Genomic DNA, 16774 nt, shown 5'->3' on the forward strand with positions numbered 1-16774 from the left:
ATATTGAAATATTTTTAAGATTGGAATGTTGGCTTTTTTGGTTTAAATATGAATGGAATAATTAATGGAATATGTGTATTAAATATATGGAAATAAATGAAATGATATAGGAGGAGAGCTGAAATGGAACTAACTTTAGGGCTTAGGATTGTTTTACTATTTGAATGAGTAGATTAATATGTCCTTTGGGGGGGGGGAAATTTAATGAAATTTAAAAGGAGAAAAATCATGCAGAATCTGATTTATATATGCTATGTAGTTTTAAAGGGATTATTAAGTTTAATGTTTTAGGTAATAATGTTAAATGTTTTAACGAGATTTAAAAGGAGTGAAAAATAAATGAATTTATAACTTGGAGGTGGCGCATTTATATTGAGATTTTAGGGGGGAAACCAATTTATAGAAGTGTCTTTTTTTAATTAGAATTTAAGATGAAATATACAAATGTGACAATTAAAAGTATTACAGTATAATGATTATGAAGTTATCAAATAATGAGATAAATATTTAGAATAATACAATAAAATAGAAAATGTATAAAAGCACTGTTAAGATAAGGAATTGGATATAAAAATTGAATATGTAACCATGGTTATATTTGTATGTATATGTGAAACCTGTAATCATGCTGTTCACTAAAAAGAGACGTTAAAATATGGAAAACTGAATAAAACTTGTTTTTTTTTTTTTAAAAAAAAAAAAAGACTCAAAGGTAGGTCATCAGAGTTTATAAATTTGCTGAAAAAAGGCCATCAGAAAATTGGTTACCTGTTTAACATAATTTTATATAAATTGTATCCAAAGATTCCAAAATTATATCAAGCCATAATCAATAGAAGGAAACATCACATTTCATTGGCACTAATTTGCTATTTACAGATTGAAATACTGCTTCATTATTTTATTGATTAAATACATATCTATTTTGCTGCAGTTTATACAATCTATCAAAAATAAAAATCTATCACAATTACAACAATAATAGAGTAGGAACATTGTCAAAAACCACCAATAGCAAATAAACAGTACATAACAAGAAAGATAAGTTTAATCAGTGAATAATAAGGAAAAAGATGACATCAGTTAGAAACATAAGAAAACTCTTCCAAGATAATTCGGTTTTTAACATCTATCTAAAAAAAACAGAAAGAGAGGGATTAGTTCTACCTCCATTGGGAAGTAGTTATAATTCCTCTGAACCTTTCAGTAATGTACTATAAGTATTTTTTTTTCACTAGAAGTATCCTAGATAGGTCAAACCAACTCTGTTTGGAGAAGATAATCCTGTAGGTACCCTGGAAAAACGGCAAAAAATATTAAGATACTGGATTTCTATACAGTAAACTTAGATTCTTGTCATGTTTTTTCCCTATTGTTTTGCCCCAGCTCAGCCCAACCCAAAAAAAATTACATTTTCTCTTTGGAGTTACTTATATTTTCATAGCAGTTTCAGAGGTTCAGGATAACTAAGTGAAGATCACAGCAATTGATAGTAAATATTATTTCACTTCATGTGGTGAATATATTAAATGAACTTAAAGACAACTTGTTTGTTTTGCATTTTCCTTTGTTTGTCATATACTAGCTGACCAAATTTTGAAGGAAAAAAATGGGCACATTAATCTATGTCTTTTAGTCAATCTTAACTCCTAACTTGGACAAAACCTGCAGATATTTTTGACAACTTTTTCAACAATTATTTGTCCTTGCCTTCTTCCTCCTAGAGGTTGAGAGAAAGAAACTGCCCACAGTCACCCAGCTGGCTTTATGCCTATGACAGGACTAGATCTCACAGTCTCCCAGTTTCTACCCTTCTGCCTTTAACAACTACATCAAACTGTCTCTCTGTATAACTGTTTTATTAATTAATGTGCAAAAGTGCTCAGGCAGGCAGAATTTAACTGGGTTGCAAAAATGTTAATGATCATTATATGACAATAGATACACTAATAACTAGGTCTTTCCTCTAATCTAGTGGCCAACTGGAGTTTTGCAATCCCAAATACTGTTCCTATATACAATGAATTATGATCCATATTATAACTTGTTTGAGCCTGCTAAGGTTACTGCTATCAGCCATCTGGGGATCTTGAAATCTTGAATTTTTTTTCCTGATTTGGGAGTATATTTAAAATGACTGTCTAGATTACATTGTCATGTTGTTTATGAGCATATACTAAATATATGTGATGGTACATATCATTTAAGGTAATTTGCACCAATATAACTTAGTTGTTTTAAGATGCATTGGTAAAAAAAATTGCACACAGAGGGCAGCATGTCCTGCTAAGACCATGATACTTTATAATAGAGAGATAAGAGAAGTTGCAAAATTGCAATGCATGGTGATAACACAAGCATTTGTGGGTTGGGGAAAACAATTGTTTGCTTGGTAACTCTGCTACATTTTCTAGTTGCATCTTGACAAGTAAATGGCCCTACTGGGTGTTTTACAATGGCACAGAATATAATCACATTTTCATTATATTGCAATGGAAATTTCCAGAGCTTGCTCATTTCTAATAAATATTGTTGGAAAGACTGGCTGGAAAAATGTACTTAGGATATTTATAGCCATAGGCAGTGAATGTGAATTTAAAATATGTATTCTCTTGGACATATAACACTCTTCTTAGATAAGAGGCAGCTCTAACAATAGAACTAATGTGCCATGTGGAATAAGTCTCTATGTAGCCCAACAAAGAACAAAAGCCTTTGTCATTCCTCTGAAAAAAATGTTGCTTAAGAAAGAATGATTGATTATTGATTATATGCCATCAAGTCATTGTCAAATCATAACAACAATATAGATGATTTTCTCCATGATGATCTGTCCTTAATGTTATTTCAAATCTTCCAGATGTGCACTTATCCCCACTGTAGCTGAGTCTATCCACTTTGCTGCTGTTCTTGTCCTCTTTCTCTTTCCTTTCACATTTTCCAGCTTTAGACCTTTCTCAAGAGAGCTGGGTCTTCATATAATGTTTCTGAAAGAGAATAATTTGAGTTTGGTCAAGTGTGCCCTAAGTGGGTTCTCCTAAGGACTGATTTGTTCAATAATCCATTTCTTTGGTATTCCCAAGAGTCTCTTCTCCAACACAAAAGTTCAACAGTGTCAATACACTTCCTATTCTATTTAGTATAAAATTCATAGTTAGGATGATATTAGTCTTAAAGTAAAAGAATTTCAGAATAATAGCCCCATATAAAATGAATAAAGCAATCAATGAACCAGAAAACTAGTCACACTAAAGAAAAGTGAAACAAGTCACTCATGTGAAGACTTGAAAAGGGAACACATGAAAAGGGAGAGATACTTCCTTCCTATTATAGTATAAATGATATTCCATAACGACTTGCATGCAGGGGTGGGATACGACAGGGTTAACTACCGGTTTGGGATTTACAAGCTTCCCTGCACTCTGGGAGCCACGCGCCTGTAAATCGTCATCAGCACGCTGCGTGCAGAGAAGCAGCCTTTGAAACAGCCCTCTTTTCCTGCTTTTTTTAAACTGCGGCTGTGCCTCGTTTGTTGAAAAATCAGGAAATAAAGATCAGGTAACAGCCCGGGTGGGCGGGTAAGCAAAAACATCAGCAGACATAGAACCGGTTCTATGTCTGCTGCTCTTCAAAGCTACCGGTTCTACAGAGGTGGACAGAACTGGTAGAAACCCACCCCTGCTTGCATGTGCTCACTACAGTATTCTTGCTGCCTGATCTAGCCCTGTGTTTTAGAAAAGCTAACCATCCCAGATTGTGCAGTCACCTACCTTTACTACACAATTTGCTACATTTTTATAAAAGAATACCATTTAGGATTTCTAGTACTCCCAAGATGTTCCAAAGGAGTATGTATGCAGCTGGTGAGGATTTGAATTTTCAGGATTAATTTAAGATGAATCTGTCCAAAGACTTGCCCAAAGTTCTAGCAAGTTTAAAAGCTGCAGGTTGAAAACTAAACACACAAAAAATGCCTATCACTAAAAAAATACCACATATATCAGTGTCATTTCATAAATTAACACGAAGTGAGTCCTCATTGAAAGAAAGTTGAAGTATTTTAGGAATTAATATCCTCCACCCCCAACATCTGTTGTTGATTTAAAGAAATTCAAGGCTATGGTGCAATGCTTTGGAATATCTTGTAGGACATCCTGCACCCTTTAAATGAACTTCTTAGAGTAACTGTATTGAGCAACAAGAACTATTTGGCAATGGGAAAAAGTTGCTTTCATGGAATAGAATAATTCCTAACGAAAATTCTGATATTGAAACTCTTTATCAGTGCAGTATTGTCAGTTGTGGCAACACCTATAAAAGAATTAAAATTCGTATTCATAAAATATTGCCAAAGCTAATAGAACATTTATGAATCCACAAATACCACATATTCAAATGGGATGGTGTAGCAATATGAACAATTTTCTGAGTTTCTTGTTATTGCATCTGAATGCTGCTAAAAATACCGGAGGATTTTCTGGCCATGATTGAATCAAAGGCTCTTTTTTCTTAGATAAGTTTATTAGATCTTTATTATATATTTATAATAAACTAAATATTAAATAAATGTTATATTTACAAAAATATGAATGTTTATTATGACGTTTTGTAGAATTATTATTTATTAAATTTAGGGGGGGGGGGCTAACTCCAGTGGACACTGGGAAGTGTAGAAAACTGAAAGAGGCAAAAAAAAACAACAGCAGATAAGCTCATTAAATCAAACACACAAGCCACAATAATCTCCAGGTGCTTTTAAAAAAACGAGTATGTTTAATATTTTCTTCATGTCCTGTGCTAAGCATATTGGGCTACAAGCTTACTCCACAGTTCTTGATCCACAGCTTAGCACTGCTTAAAGTATATTTCTAATTTTTATAGCTTCTCACTCAGAGGACAGATAGTAACGCAGGGGTGTCAAACTAGCAGCCCATGAGCCGGATGTGTCTTATGCAGGCCATGCCCACCCCAGCTCCATGAATGGGAAAAACAACACGAAATGTTATGTGACAGCAATGTGACACTCCAAGTTTGACACCGATGTAATAAAGTATAATTCTAATGTATGGATAGAAAAGGAGCAAACTGGTAAATCCAAGGCAGAGTTCCCAAACTTTTCAATGTTGCCAACCAGCGGTGTTTGAGAAGGGGAGATGGATCTGCACAAGTATCCAGCAAGCGTGCATGTGTGCAGCTCCATCTGCACAAGCGGTGTGCACACATGCCGCTCATGCAAATTGAGTGCACATACACATGCTTACTCGCTGCTCATGCATGTGGGGATGTGCATGCATCATTGCTGCAGCCCAGTTGCAAACACCTCATGGCCCGCTAGTGCGCCATGACCCAGAGGTTGAGAACCCCTGTTCCAAGGCGTATCATAATCATCTTATCAAAATTTCCAAGAATAGGGTCCATGCTCATTGCCACACAGAGTACATTTGCTGTCACATATTTCAAACAATATTTGGTTGCCCTGCAGGTCAACCATTTGTGCCAGATTTGCCCTAATCTGATAGTTCTTTTATGACTTTACCAACACATACCATTGCCAGCCACCTTTGAATTTAAAACTTCGGATTGATGATAACTAAGTGTAATAGCAATTATCTACAAATAGAAAACAATGTATTTAGATGCAAGAAGAACTAATATACAGTATTTATGTCCATATGCTTTATTTCATTTTTAAAAAACGTATCATCTCTTAGTTTGGGAATTTAATTTGGAATTATTGGTTAAGCAATGTAATCATCATCAGTTACTATTATGTATATTTTTACATTTCCATGAATTTTATATTATTCTACTTTATAAAATACAACCCAAATGCTCATAATTTTTCTATTTTTTTATGAATCAATATGTCATCAAACTGACTGTTGATTATTGAACAACGCATATATTCTAATCTGATGTTTCTATTATTCCTTATATTTATCCAGATCCAGATCCCCTCTCATATCCTTTTGTTATTGACAAGTGTAGATACAGAAACTCTATCTTGGCAAAAATAGGGAAATAAATAACTCAGCATGGATTAAGAAACAGATGGTCTGTTTCAAATTCTTGGTCTAAAAAGAAAACTAAAGATAAAGAACAACTTGACTAATAGAGATTTAATTAAGTATGACTACTACTTATTTAGTAAAATTACTCATGGACAGGGAGATTGGGATTAAAGAACTGCTAGATGGAAAGAAAAGGGGCTACAATGCATTTTCTCACCACCATTTCTCTAATTCCATTCTTCTCTCCAACTCCATTGCGCTATATCAGTGCGAATCTTGAATTGAGCAAGAAGCAACAGCTGAGGGAGATGCAATAGAAAAATGACCAGCAGGGAAAAGCATTAAAAGCACACACTGTTCTCCCCTTCCTTGGTGACATCTTGGCTCTAAATCACTGCTCTTGAAACAGAAGCATACGCCAAGAATTCTGTTACATATTCTGTTGGATAACATTCAGTTTAAGTTCTCACAGCACAGAAAAGATATACATATAATGTCATACACATATTTAAAGGTACTTTGAAATGAGCTTTAAAATAATCTTTTTTAAAATATGGTAATTTCAGTTATCTTCAAAGTCCTTATTATAACAGCTTTTGGAAGAAATAGTCAAAAATGTATCTAAAGCAATGGAAAAAATTCTTCAGTTTGCTCTTGCATTATGCAAATTTCACTTTGTGGGAGAGTGAATTCTATTTTTGTTGTTTACTTATTTCTCTTATAGTGTGAATTGTTTATAAATAAAGCATTATTGTTATTAGGGGGGATTTATCCTTCACACTCAGATGGAGATAATACAATAAACATTGGAATGGTTTAACAAATGAAGTTATTTGCATCTCTAAGTGATTTATTTCCATATTTACCTCCCTCATTCACAACAGCTTCAAAATGGCTTATATAAAATATAGAAGTACAAAAAAGATTTTTTTTAAATAGAACGCAAACAAAAACATGTATTAAAAATAAAATAGCAGATCAAACAGTTAAAAGAGATTTCTCATGCTGAACTCCAAGATGACTTCCTCCCAGGCTAGAAGTAAAGTCATCATATATAGAAGCTACCAGAGAAATATAGTATCTCTGATAGTCTGTCTATTTTCCAATTTAAAAAGTGTAAAGAGAAGTATGTCTGAACATCTTAAACTTGCACCTTGTAAATGCATGATTCATACGCCTAATTAGGATAGGCACAGCAAAGATCCTGGGGATAAAAGTATGTCTATTATTTTAAAATAGTTTGCTCTTTTTTTCTATAGCCTTTTCAGGCATCACATATCTTTGTACAAACTTCTACAATAATACGCCTTCTGTCAAAACTAAAAATAGCTGAAATCTTCTGAAATCAACACATCTTATGAAATGTCAAAGATTTTAGCCCTGAAATATTATGAAGTTGCATGCGAAAAAGCCCAAATCTTGCAAGATTTGATCATTATTCCATGTTCTGTATCCTGGGATGTTAGAAACCTGGTGCTGGCTCTTTGCAATATAAAAGGTATTCAGGTACTTGATGAGGGCTATCATAGCTTCACCTTTTATCCTGGTTTCGTCTTCTTTCTTTTCTCCTTCAGGACTTGTTTCCAGTTTCCTGATTATCAATGATTCTCTTTTTCAAATTGCTTCTAGATTTGACTACTTTTTTAAACCTCATGCCCAGAACACAATATAAGGTGAGCTATAACAAAAGAATTAGGTTAACTATTATTTTAAAAAATGGGATTCCCATACAGGGGTTCCATATTCTCCTAGAGATATCCATTTTACTGATATCTGTTCCTCAACTTTATTTTGACATTTCCATATTTTATACTGTATAATACCATTGTGGAGTAGAACAAATAGAACTTCATTCCAAGTAGCTTATTTTCTTAACTTTAACAAAAAGGAAAAAGAAGGGAAAGAACAAAAGGAGGAAGCAGATAATGAGAAGTAATATAGCAATAGTACTTCAAGTGATATACCACTCCATAATGCTTTATAACACTCTCTGAGTGTTTTGCAATGTCAGCATATTGCCCTCAACAATCTGGGTCCTCATTTTATTGACTTTCAAAGGATGGAAGGCTTGAGCCGATCGGGATCGAACTCCTGGGTATCAGCAGAGTTAGCATGCAATACTGCATTCTAACCATTGTACCCACATGACAGAGTATCATAAAAGAAATCACAAGGTGGACATAATGATGTGATTGGTGCTTTTATGTGCACTGTGGCCCATATTAACTTTTTTTAACCATACTCCGCAGCCATCCCTTTCTAATATAAAAAAATAAATAAACAAGAAATATCTCTTATATATTTTTCAACCTGTCTATATTTGGTAAGTTCCACTGTTATTAATACATATTACTATCTCACTGTCTTTTAATTGTAATATGAGTATTTCAATATATTTTTAGATTACTGTTTTATATACTTTTAATGTACACTGGCCAGAATCACTTTTGTGATAAGGAAAGCTGTATAAATCTGATGACTAAATCAATGAAACAATCAGAGACTGAATCAATGAATATCTCTATGCATCTTTGTGTTTGTATATATACTGCACACTTACCCAAGAGAAAACCCACTGAAAATTTGAGAAGAACCTTGCTGGATCTTACCTAGAGGATCTTCTAGGCAGCCCTCCATTTCACATGGTAGACCACTAGATCAGGGGTGGAATTCAAATTTTTTAACAACCGGTTCTGTGGACATGGCCTAGGTGGTGGGTGTGGCTTGGTGGTCATGTGACTGGGTGGACATGGCTTGTTGGTCATGTTATTGGCTGGGTGTGGCCAACTCAATATCACTCACATTGAGGCATGCATCTCCTTGCCTGGCCTCTCATGACTGTGGGGATGCTGCAACAGTTGTAAGTGTGAAAAATGGTCATAAGTCACTTTTTTCAGTGCCATTGTAACTTTGAATGGTCAATCCACACAAAGTACCAGCAAAGGAGGGGGGAAAAACTCCAGAGACGTTCCTGAGACAGGAAGTCTAGTCCTGCCAAGAATGTAATAAGGTTTAACGGAGAGGCAGTTTCTGTAAGCAACACCAGAATGTTTCCTTCCTGCCTTCCTTACAGGATTAGGCCAGTAATTTCTTCCAACAACCGGTTCTCCAAACTGCTTAGAATGTTAACAACTGGTTCTAGCAAATAGGTGTGAACTGGTAGAATCCCACTCCTGCACTAGATGCTTCTAGGAAGCTCACAAGTAGCAGATTGGGGCATACTCCTATGTACCACTGAATATGAAGAAACCCTCTATTGCAAATTACACACACCAAATTTAAAGTGAGGAAATACAGGAAAAGTTACATAAAGAAACAACTGTCCATCAAAGAACCGTCTCATTTCTTATTATCTAAAACAGGGGTCCCCAAAGTTGGCAACTTTAAGATTTATGGAGTTGAAATCCACAAGCCTTAAAGTTGCCAAGTTTGGAGACCTCAGTTTGATAAGAGGACATTAAGAGTCACTGAAAGAAAAAATGTTCACTTTGAGAAATCTATGTGTGTGATTATCAATGTTTCAGTAAGCAATTGGCAAAATTAGAGATAGAATGACAGATTAGAGATAGAATGACAGTCACTCCAGTTTCTCCAACAGACTTTTGTCTAGTATTAGTTTAGCCCAGTCTTATTTACAAATAATGGATGCCCTGTTTAATTCAGCCTCAACAGAAAAATAACAGAGTGAACCAGACCAACCACAGTGAGGTGCAAGGAAACAATTACAGCAATTATTCCTGTCTTCAGGATGTGATAAAATAAAGGTTGAAGAAATTGTCAACAACTCTGCATAGTACCAATACTGGGAAAATGCCTTAAATAATAATCAGAAAATCACTCCAGAATAAAATATAAGAGAACATATTGTCTTAACAACTCTTAATGCCTTTTTGGCTATGTAGTTACAGTGGTCTCTAGCACTTAGATAATTAGAGATGAGCACTCCAAGGTCCTTTACAGAGTTTGAATCATCAACAAGGTCTTGACTATTCAGCTTGTATTTTATTTTTTGAGATTTGTTGAGATTTGAAGTTGCCCTTTGTTTGACCATTTTGATACAAAGTCAAGGTCTTTTTGAAGGGTAGCAGTATTGTCTGTGGTGTTGAATAGCTTTACATCGTCAGCAAGAGAATACAGTTGCTCTTAATATGATCACAGAGGTCATTTATGTAGAGTATAAAGAGAGTTGGTCCTAGAACACTGCCTTGGGGGACACCACTGTTGATAGGTACATAATTTGATAGGACGCTCCCAATTTTGACCATTTGTTGTCTGTTTGACAGGAATGCTTCTATCCAGTTATGCAGGTGTCCAGAGATACCATAAAATTTTAGTTTTAGGAGTAATTTGTTGTGTACCACTGAATCAAAGGCTTTACAGAAGTCTATGTAGATTGCATCTATTGCTTTGCCCTGATCGAGTTGTGTAGTGCATATGTTTTTGCAGTGTAAGAGTTGCAGATTAGAGGATAGTTTTTTTCTGAAACCAAATTGTTTATTAGAGAGTAGGTTGTTTGTCTCTAAGTAGAGGATAATGGATTGGTTAATAATTGATTCCATGACTTTACAGGTGACGCAGCATAAAGAGATTGGTCTGTATTTTTCAACTAGGCTGGGGTCTCCCTTTTTGAAGATGGGGATGACCATGGCTTGTGACCAGTTTTGGCAAGGAGCTCGTCCTGAAAGATTTTACAAAAATTATGCTTAGAGGTTCGGCTATGGCAGTGGTTAGCTTTTTTAAGAAGTAGGCACATATTCTGTCTATTCTATTCCCGTTCACTGATAATTATTGCTTCTTATCAGATAAAAGAAGCACTAAATAAAAACATCACACAAGATGTATCCATGGATTAGCTGGGTATGCAAAATGATCTAGTACTGCTCAAAATTACAGCGAAATCTATTATTGAAAACCTAGAAAAAGATAACAAACATGGAAAGAGACAGACACAGGAGTGGAGGATCTAGAAGACCATCAACAGAACTGGGAGGCAGAAAGATCTGATTCAGAAGGCCATAGTTCATTCAAAGAGCTTCCTTCCACTGCTCTTCAATTCAATAAATACAAATTCAGAGGAACTTCCTAATTAATTATGCCTCATATTTTTGGGGTTTGAATTGTTTGCCTAGTCATTAAATTGTCTTAGCCAGAAACCATTTTTCCATTGCATTAGAAACCAGCTCAACTACTCACCTCCATGTCAAACAGCTGTTAAATTTGTTAACACTATACTATAGATCCAGTGAGATGCTTTTTCAAAAGGCAACTGGGTACTCTTTGCTTTTCCTTGAAGAGGTTTCTCTTCTCATCCAAGACAATTCTTCAGTTCTGGAGAAGTTCTGGAGAACTGAAGAAGATTCTTGAATGAGAAATGAAACATCTTCAAGGAAAACAATGACAACCATGACCTGCATGACTGAGAATCTCCATAGACCTTCAGTTAGTTAGGAATAGGTAAACCATCTGACAAGCTCTCTCACAGCTTAATGACAGGCAAAAATTCCAGACATGCAGATTTTGATACATCCTCCTTTTTCCTCTTATCTTACATGCACCCAACATGACTTTAGTCAAAAAGTGCTGATCATGCAGAGACAGTAAAGAAAAAGAAAGTTAGCACATTCCTTTTTCATACCAGTGATATCGCTAACAAGAAATTCAACCACATCTGCAGCTTTGGATAAACATTTTCTCTTTTAATAAATACAAATTACTATTGCAAGGAGCTAGTCAAATTGTTACGAAGATGAACCTTACAGTACTGACATATTTTAAAGAAGAGGAAGGTCTTTTTGTATAATTCTAATCTAATTAGTATCTTTTTGTATAATGCTCGTCAATGCTTTTTTCACACATTTGACTATTACGCCAGCTTTATATTGCATAGTGCACAAACCAGACAATTCTGCCTTCTGGAATTCATCATGTGAAAAGATATCCTTAATTTAGCCCAGTTTTCTGGAGTATCATAATGTTAGCTTTAAAGAATAGAGTAATGGTGCTTTAAATTGATAGGTAGAATCTAAACAAAATTGGACCAACAATACCTACAGTTATGACTTGAAGTAGTGCGTATAGTATTGAAGTAAACAAAAAAAAGGTCTCCTAAGGGTCTTTGGGAGTCATTCTGAATGCCTTTGAATTTCTGACTTGGTAAACAGATGTGCAAGCACACAACTGCCAGACTGTTATCCATTGAATATACATGAACAGCTGCTGAGAAACATGTAACTCCTGCTTCAAGATTAAGAGAAAGCTGAAAAGGTGTACTTGCAAATGCATAATAGCAGCCATCTATCATCTCCACAACCACTGCCATCATCATAATTATTAAGTTTAGAAATAATTTAAGTGTTCATTAAAGAAACTTTATATAATATAGCCTCAAATGGGGACCAATCAGATGCCTTTTAAGTATCTCTTCCTCTACCATATATCATCCCCTTATGGATTGAATGCAATATCAAAACACAAATAGAAAAGAGCAATGGTTTGCATATCAAAGCTTGTGTCCATATTTTGGCATCATTACAATTAGGATCACCTATGATTAGAAACCCCAATGATACTTAGACAATATCTGAAATATTTTTTCTAATGAGAACTAGAGTTGAATGAATCTATCCATTTACTTTTTCTTTTTAATTATATGATCTGTTCCAGAGGGAACATCTGTATTACATTGACTGAAGGTTTACAAATAGCTTTCACATTACTGAGTTTTCAAGTACTTGTCACCAAGCAAAATTTTAAAAATTCATGTTTGAGCCATATCATAGCATGTCATTTTAATATTCTCAATATAGGCAGTGGGATTTCCCATAAGATTCTTATTGTTATTTTAATGCAACTCTGTATTTTCCTACGGTATTTTCTCTTTGTATTTCATTTACACATTATGTTTGAGCCCAAAACTTATTTTGCTAAGTGAAATATTTGTTTTTTACAGCCTTTCTCACCACAGTTGTTAAATGAATCACTGCAGTTAAGTTAGTAACACAGTTAAGTGAATCTGGTTTTCTCACTGACTTTGCTTATAAGGTCTCAAAAGGTGATCACATGACCCCAGCATACTGCAACCATCATAAATAGGAACCAGTCACCAAGCATCCAAATTTTGTTCACATGACCATGGAGATGCTGCAACGGTCATTTGTGTGAAAAATGGTCATAAGTCACTTTTCTCAGAGCTGTTGTAACTTTAAATGGTCACTAAATGAACTGTTATGTCAATGATTACCTGTATTTGGATTTACACCATACCCTACAATAACTGTAATTTACTGAAATTATAATATTTCTTTTGGTGTTTAGCTTGAACTTTGACAATTGCATTAAATAAACAATAAAGAAATAATATCTCAGTGAAAGTTTTTTCCTACACAAAGTTCAGTTCAATGTGGTGTTTCAGTTTAAGAATTGGAGTTCAGAGGATAGAAGTTATACATATGTATTGTTTTAATTTATAATTCTTATATATGAATGTTTGTAAACATTTTTTGGAAGATTACACCAATTTGCCAAAGGTGTGCATATATTACCTTTTGACCATTATTTTTACTATATTTTATCCCATGTACTTTTTTTTCTTTCACTGGTAAATTACATCATGACATTTAAATAAATGAAAATTTCAAACGATTATATTCTGCATTGCATTCCCATTTGTAAAAATGCATTGTTGGAGTAGTTTTCAAAAGGATGCTTCAAGTTAACTGGTTGCAACTATTGGAAGATCTCTATGACAACCCTGCTTATCAGGCCACGCATCAACCCCCTCCCGAACTGAGATATACGTTGTTCTATTTGTCACCCAGGGCATATCCACTTGTCAATCTCTCATGCTTTCCTTATTTCCACTGCTGATGATAAATCATATCATTCTCATCTTGCTGGCTCAACATCAACCTTTACAGTGTTTTACTCTTCTATTATCTATTTCTATCATTTTTCTAGTTACAATTTTTATCGACTGTTTTCTAGTATGATTTGATTGCTTATTGTACCCTATGACTATTATTAAGTGTTGTACCTTATGATTCTCAACTCCTGATGAATGTATCTTTTCTTTATGTATACTGAGAGTATTTACATCAAGACAAATTCCTTGTGTATCCAATCACACTTGGCCAATAAAGTATTCTATTCTATTCTATCTCTGTAAAAATTTTGACTGGTCCTTCTTCGTTAGCAACTCTTCTTCCTGGGTCGTCACAATTCCAGCATCTCTGACCGCCGTATAAGCAGTGTACATTTTTTTAAAAAAAAACCTGTATTTAAGATTTCAATGCATTTATTCTAGCATTTACTAGAATAAATATGAATATACATACACATGTACATATATACATATACTAGTGCCAATTTTCCAGATCATAACCAAGTTCCTCAATTCATGAAGAGTCAAAGTTGCATGCTCAAACCAGAAGGAATGCCTTCCCCGTTTAGTTATGGTATGGATAATATCATTATACCATAAGAACTGTGGTGGCACAGTGGTTAGAATGCAGTACTGCAAGCTACTTCTGCTGGCTGCCTACAATTTGGCAGTTCGACTCTTACCAGGCTCATAATTGACTCAGCCTTCTATCCTTCTGAGGTCCGTAAAATGAGGACCCAGGTTGTTCTGTTGGGGTCAATATACTGACTGTGTAAACCACTTAGAGAGGGCCGTAAAGCACTGTGAAGTCTTATTGCTATTATCTTTTCTTAGCCTCTGTCATTGCCTGGATGAGTTGAAAATGCTGCAAGAACTACTTTCTATCCATTTACACATAACTATTATATGCGCTCATATTTCATACTCCAGGGTCCAATTATATTGTTTCTTAACTCCATCACTCCCAGATATCCACTGCCTTTTTCAATGCATCCATCCATGAACTATCCAATTACTGTGAACCCTGTCCTCTGCTTTCCAGTCATAGTGCCAACTACTCAGTTTTATATCCTGTTACAAAAGGATTTCAATAGACGTTGTGCATTTTTCTCATGTTTTTGACAATTTCCAAAGGACGACTGTCTTCTCACTCTGGGCTTCTCATGGACCAAAGCTGGTAAGGCTGGTGTGCATTGATAGGCTGAGGAAAATCAAGCTCCTCTTGTGGTTGATCCTGAAGTCGGGATGAAAGACACTGCTTATTACCAGCAACCAGCTACTCTTTCTAGGTGAAGACTGGCACATTCTCAAGAGGGGAAGTCTTTGAATAGATGAAATTTACAAGCAACATTAGATGAAATTTACAAGGCTACAGGCAGAGATATGCAACTTTGTAGTAGAGGAAGCTACCACTCATACACGAACCCTCACGGTATTGTACAAAGCGGAGGAAAGGGCAGCTGACACAAGATTACAGATAGTAGTCCTCAACTTACAACATTTCATTTAGTGACTGTTTGAAATTACAATGGCACTGTAGTTACAAAGTCACTACAAGTGACTTATGACCGCTTTTCACACTTACACCATTGCAGTCTTCCCACAGTCACGTGATCAAAATTCAGTTGCTTGGAAACTGACTCATATTTATGATTGGTTGCAGTGTCCCTGGGTCCCATGATCCCCTTTGACAAGCGAAGTCAATGAGGAAACTAGATTCACTTAACAAGTGGGTCACTAACTTCACAACTGCAACCATTGTGGCAAGAAAGGTCATAAAATGGGGCAAAGCCCATTTAACAAATGTTTCATTTAGCAACAGAAATCTTGGGCTCCATTGTCGTCGTCGTAAGCTGAGGACTATATATACATTGGTGCTTCCCTTTTTCTGTGATAAGAGCCAGCAGCCATCTAAGAGGAAATTTTGTCCACCTTCTGTTCCACGGTGCAAGCATTTCTGCTTTTCTTTAATGCCATGTCTCCCCTCAGGGATTTTACCCCGACAAACTGATTTGTGACTGCTGATGTTCCCGGAAGTGGGTAGCATGTGCTGATGGAATCAAGCAGTGCTTTAAACTGCCCAGATTAACCCCCAGAGTCTCCTAATATGCTTTTTCAAAACAAAAACAAAAAACCAAGCCAAGGGTAGGGCACAACACAACAACTAGGTTGCCTGATGTTGAACCCAAGGTAAGAGGGTTAAACACAAAACACAGAGCACATACATACATACAATGTAAGAATTTCGGCAATCAGTGAAATGATGGGAACTAACTGTGTGTGAAATTGTCTGCAATTCACACACTCCCGGTGCAACGCCCAGACCATACTGAGCTATGCCTCAAGTAATTGTTCCCATGAGGACCTCCGTAGAGGCCCCCGAAAATGTGAACAAGCTGTTCGCTTTCTGGCAGGGGCGGGGAAATGCGGGCATTTTATCAAAGGGGAAAGCGCCACTTCCGTCGGATAAACGCAAAAAAAAAAAAAAAACAACCCACCAACCCACTGAAACTTCAGTTTCCTCACCGGTCGAAAGAACGTAAAACTTTGCAAAGGACTCTCCCTCAAACGGAGGGAATCGTTCCCCGCTTTGGCCTCCTTCTTCTGAAGATGCAGGGCGAGGGAAGCGAGAGAAGGAAGCGCGCTGGTGGGATACCTTGGCTTCAGGCGCTTGAGAAGGCGAAGCTGAAGCACACGCGTGTCCGTCCACGCAGCGATTTCATTACTGGTGGACTCCGTGGGGCGGGGAAGAGGATCGTGGAGGTTGGAAGGCAGGCTGGGTCACGCGCTCTGGGAGGGGCCGCGGGGCGGGGGAAGAAAGCGAGATAGCCAGAAGGGGGTCTCCTAGGAGGGAATGGGGCGGGTGGAGTGAGCTAGATGGGAA

General features: G+C 36.0%; 1 long non-coding RNA gene across 1 annotated transcript; it reads right to left on the reverse strand.

Moving 5' to 3' along the window:
- Positions 1-764: 764 nt before the first annotated feature.
- Positions 765-16681, reverse strand: LOC148130948 (uncharacterized). The gene is made up of 2 exons (XR_015749485.1): positions 16417-16681; positions 765-2987 (listed from the first exon to the last, which is right to left on the reverse strand). It is a non-coding gene; the product is annotated as an uncharacterized LOC148130948 (long non-coding RNA).
- Positions 16682-16774: the final 93 nt, after the last annotated feature.

This window comes from Notechis scutatus, chromosome 4 (assembly GCF_049901735.1).
Source record: "Notechis scutatus isolate UNSWTSFEM ecotype Mainland chromosome 4, rNotScu1.2, whole genome shotgun sequence".
Classification (NCBI taxonomy): Eukaryota; Metazoa; Chordata; class Lepidosauria; order Squamata; family Elapidae; genus Notechis; species Notechis scutatus.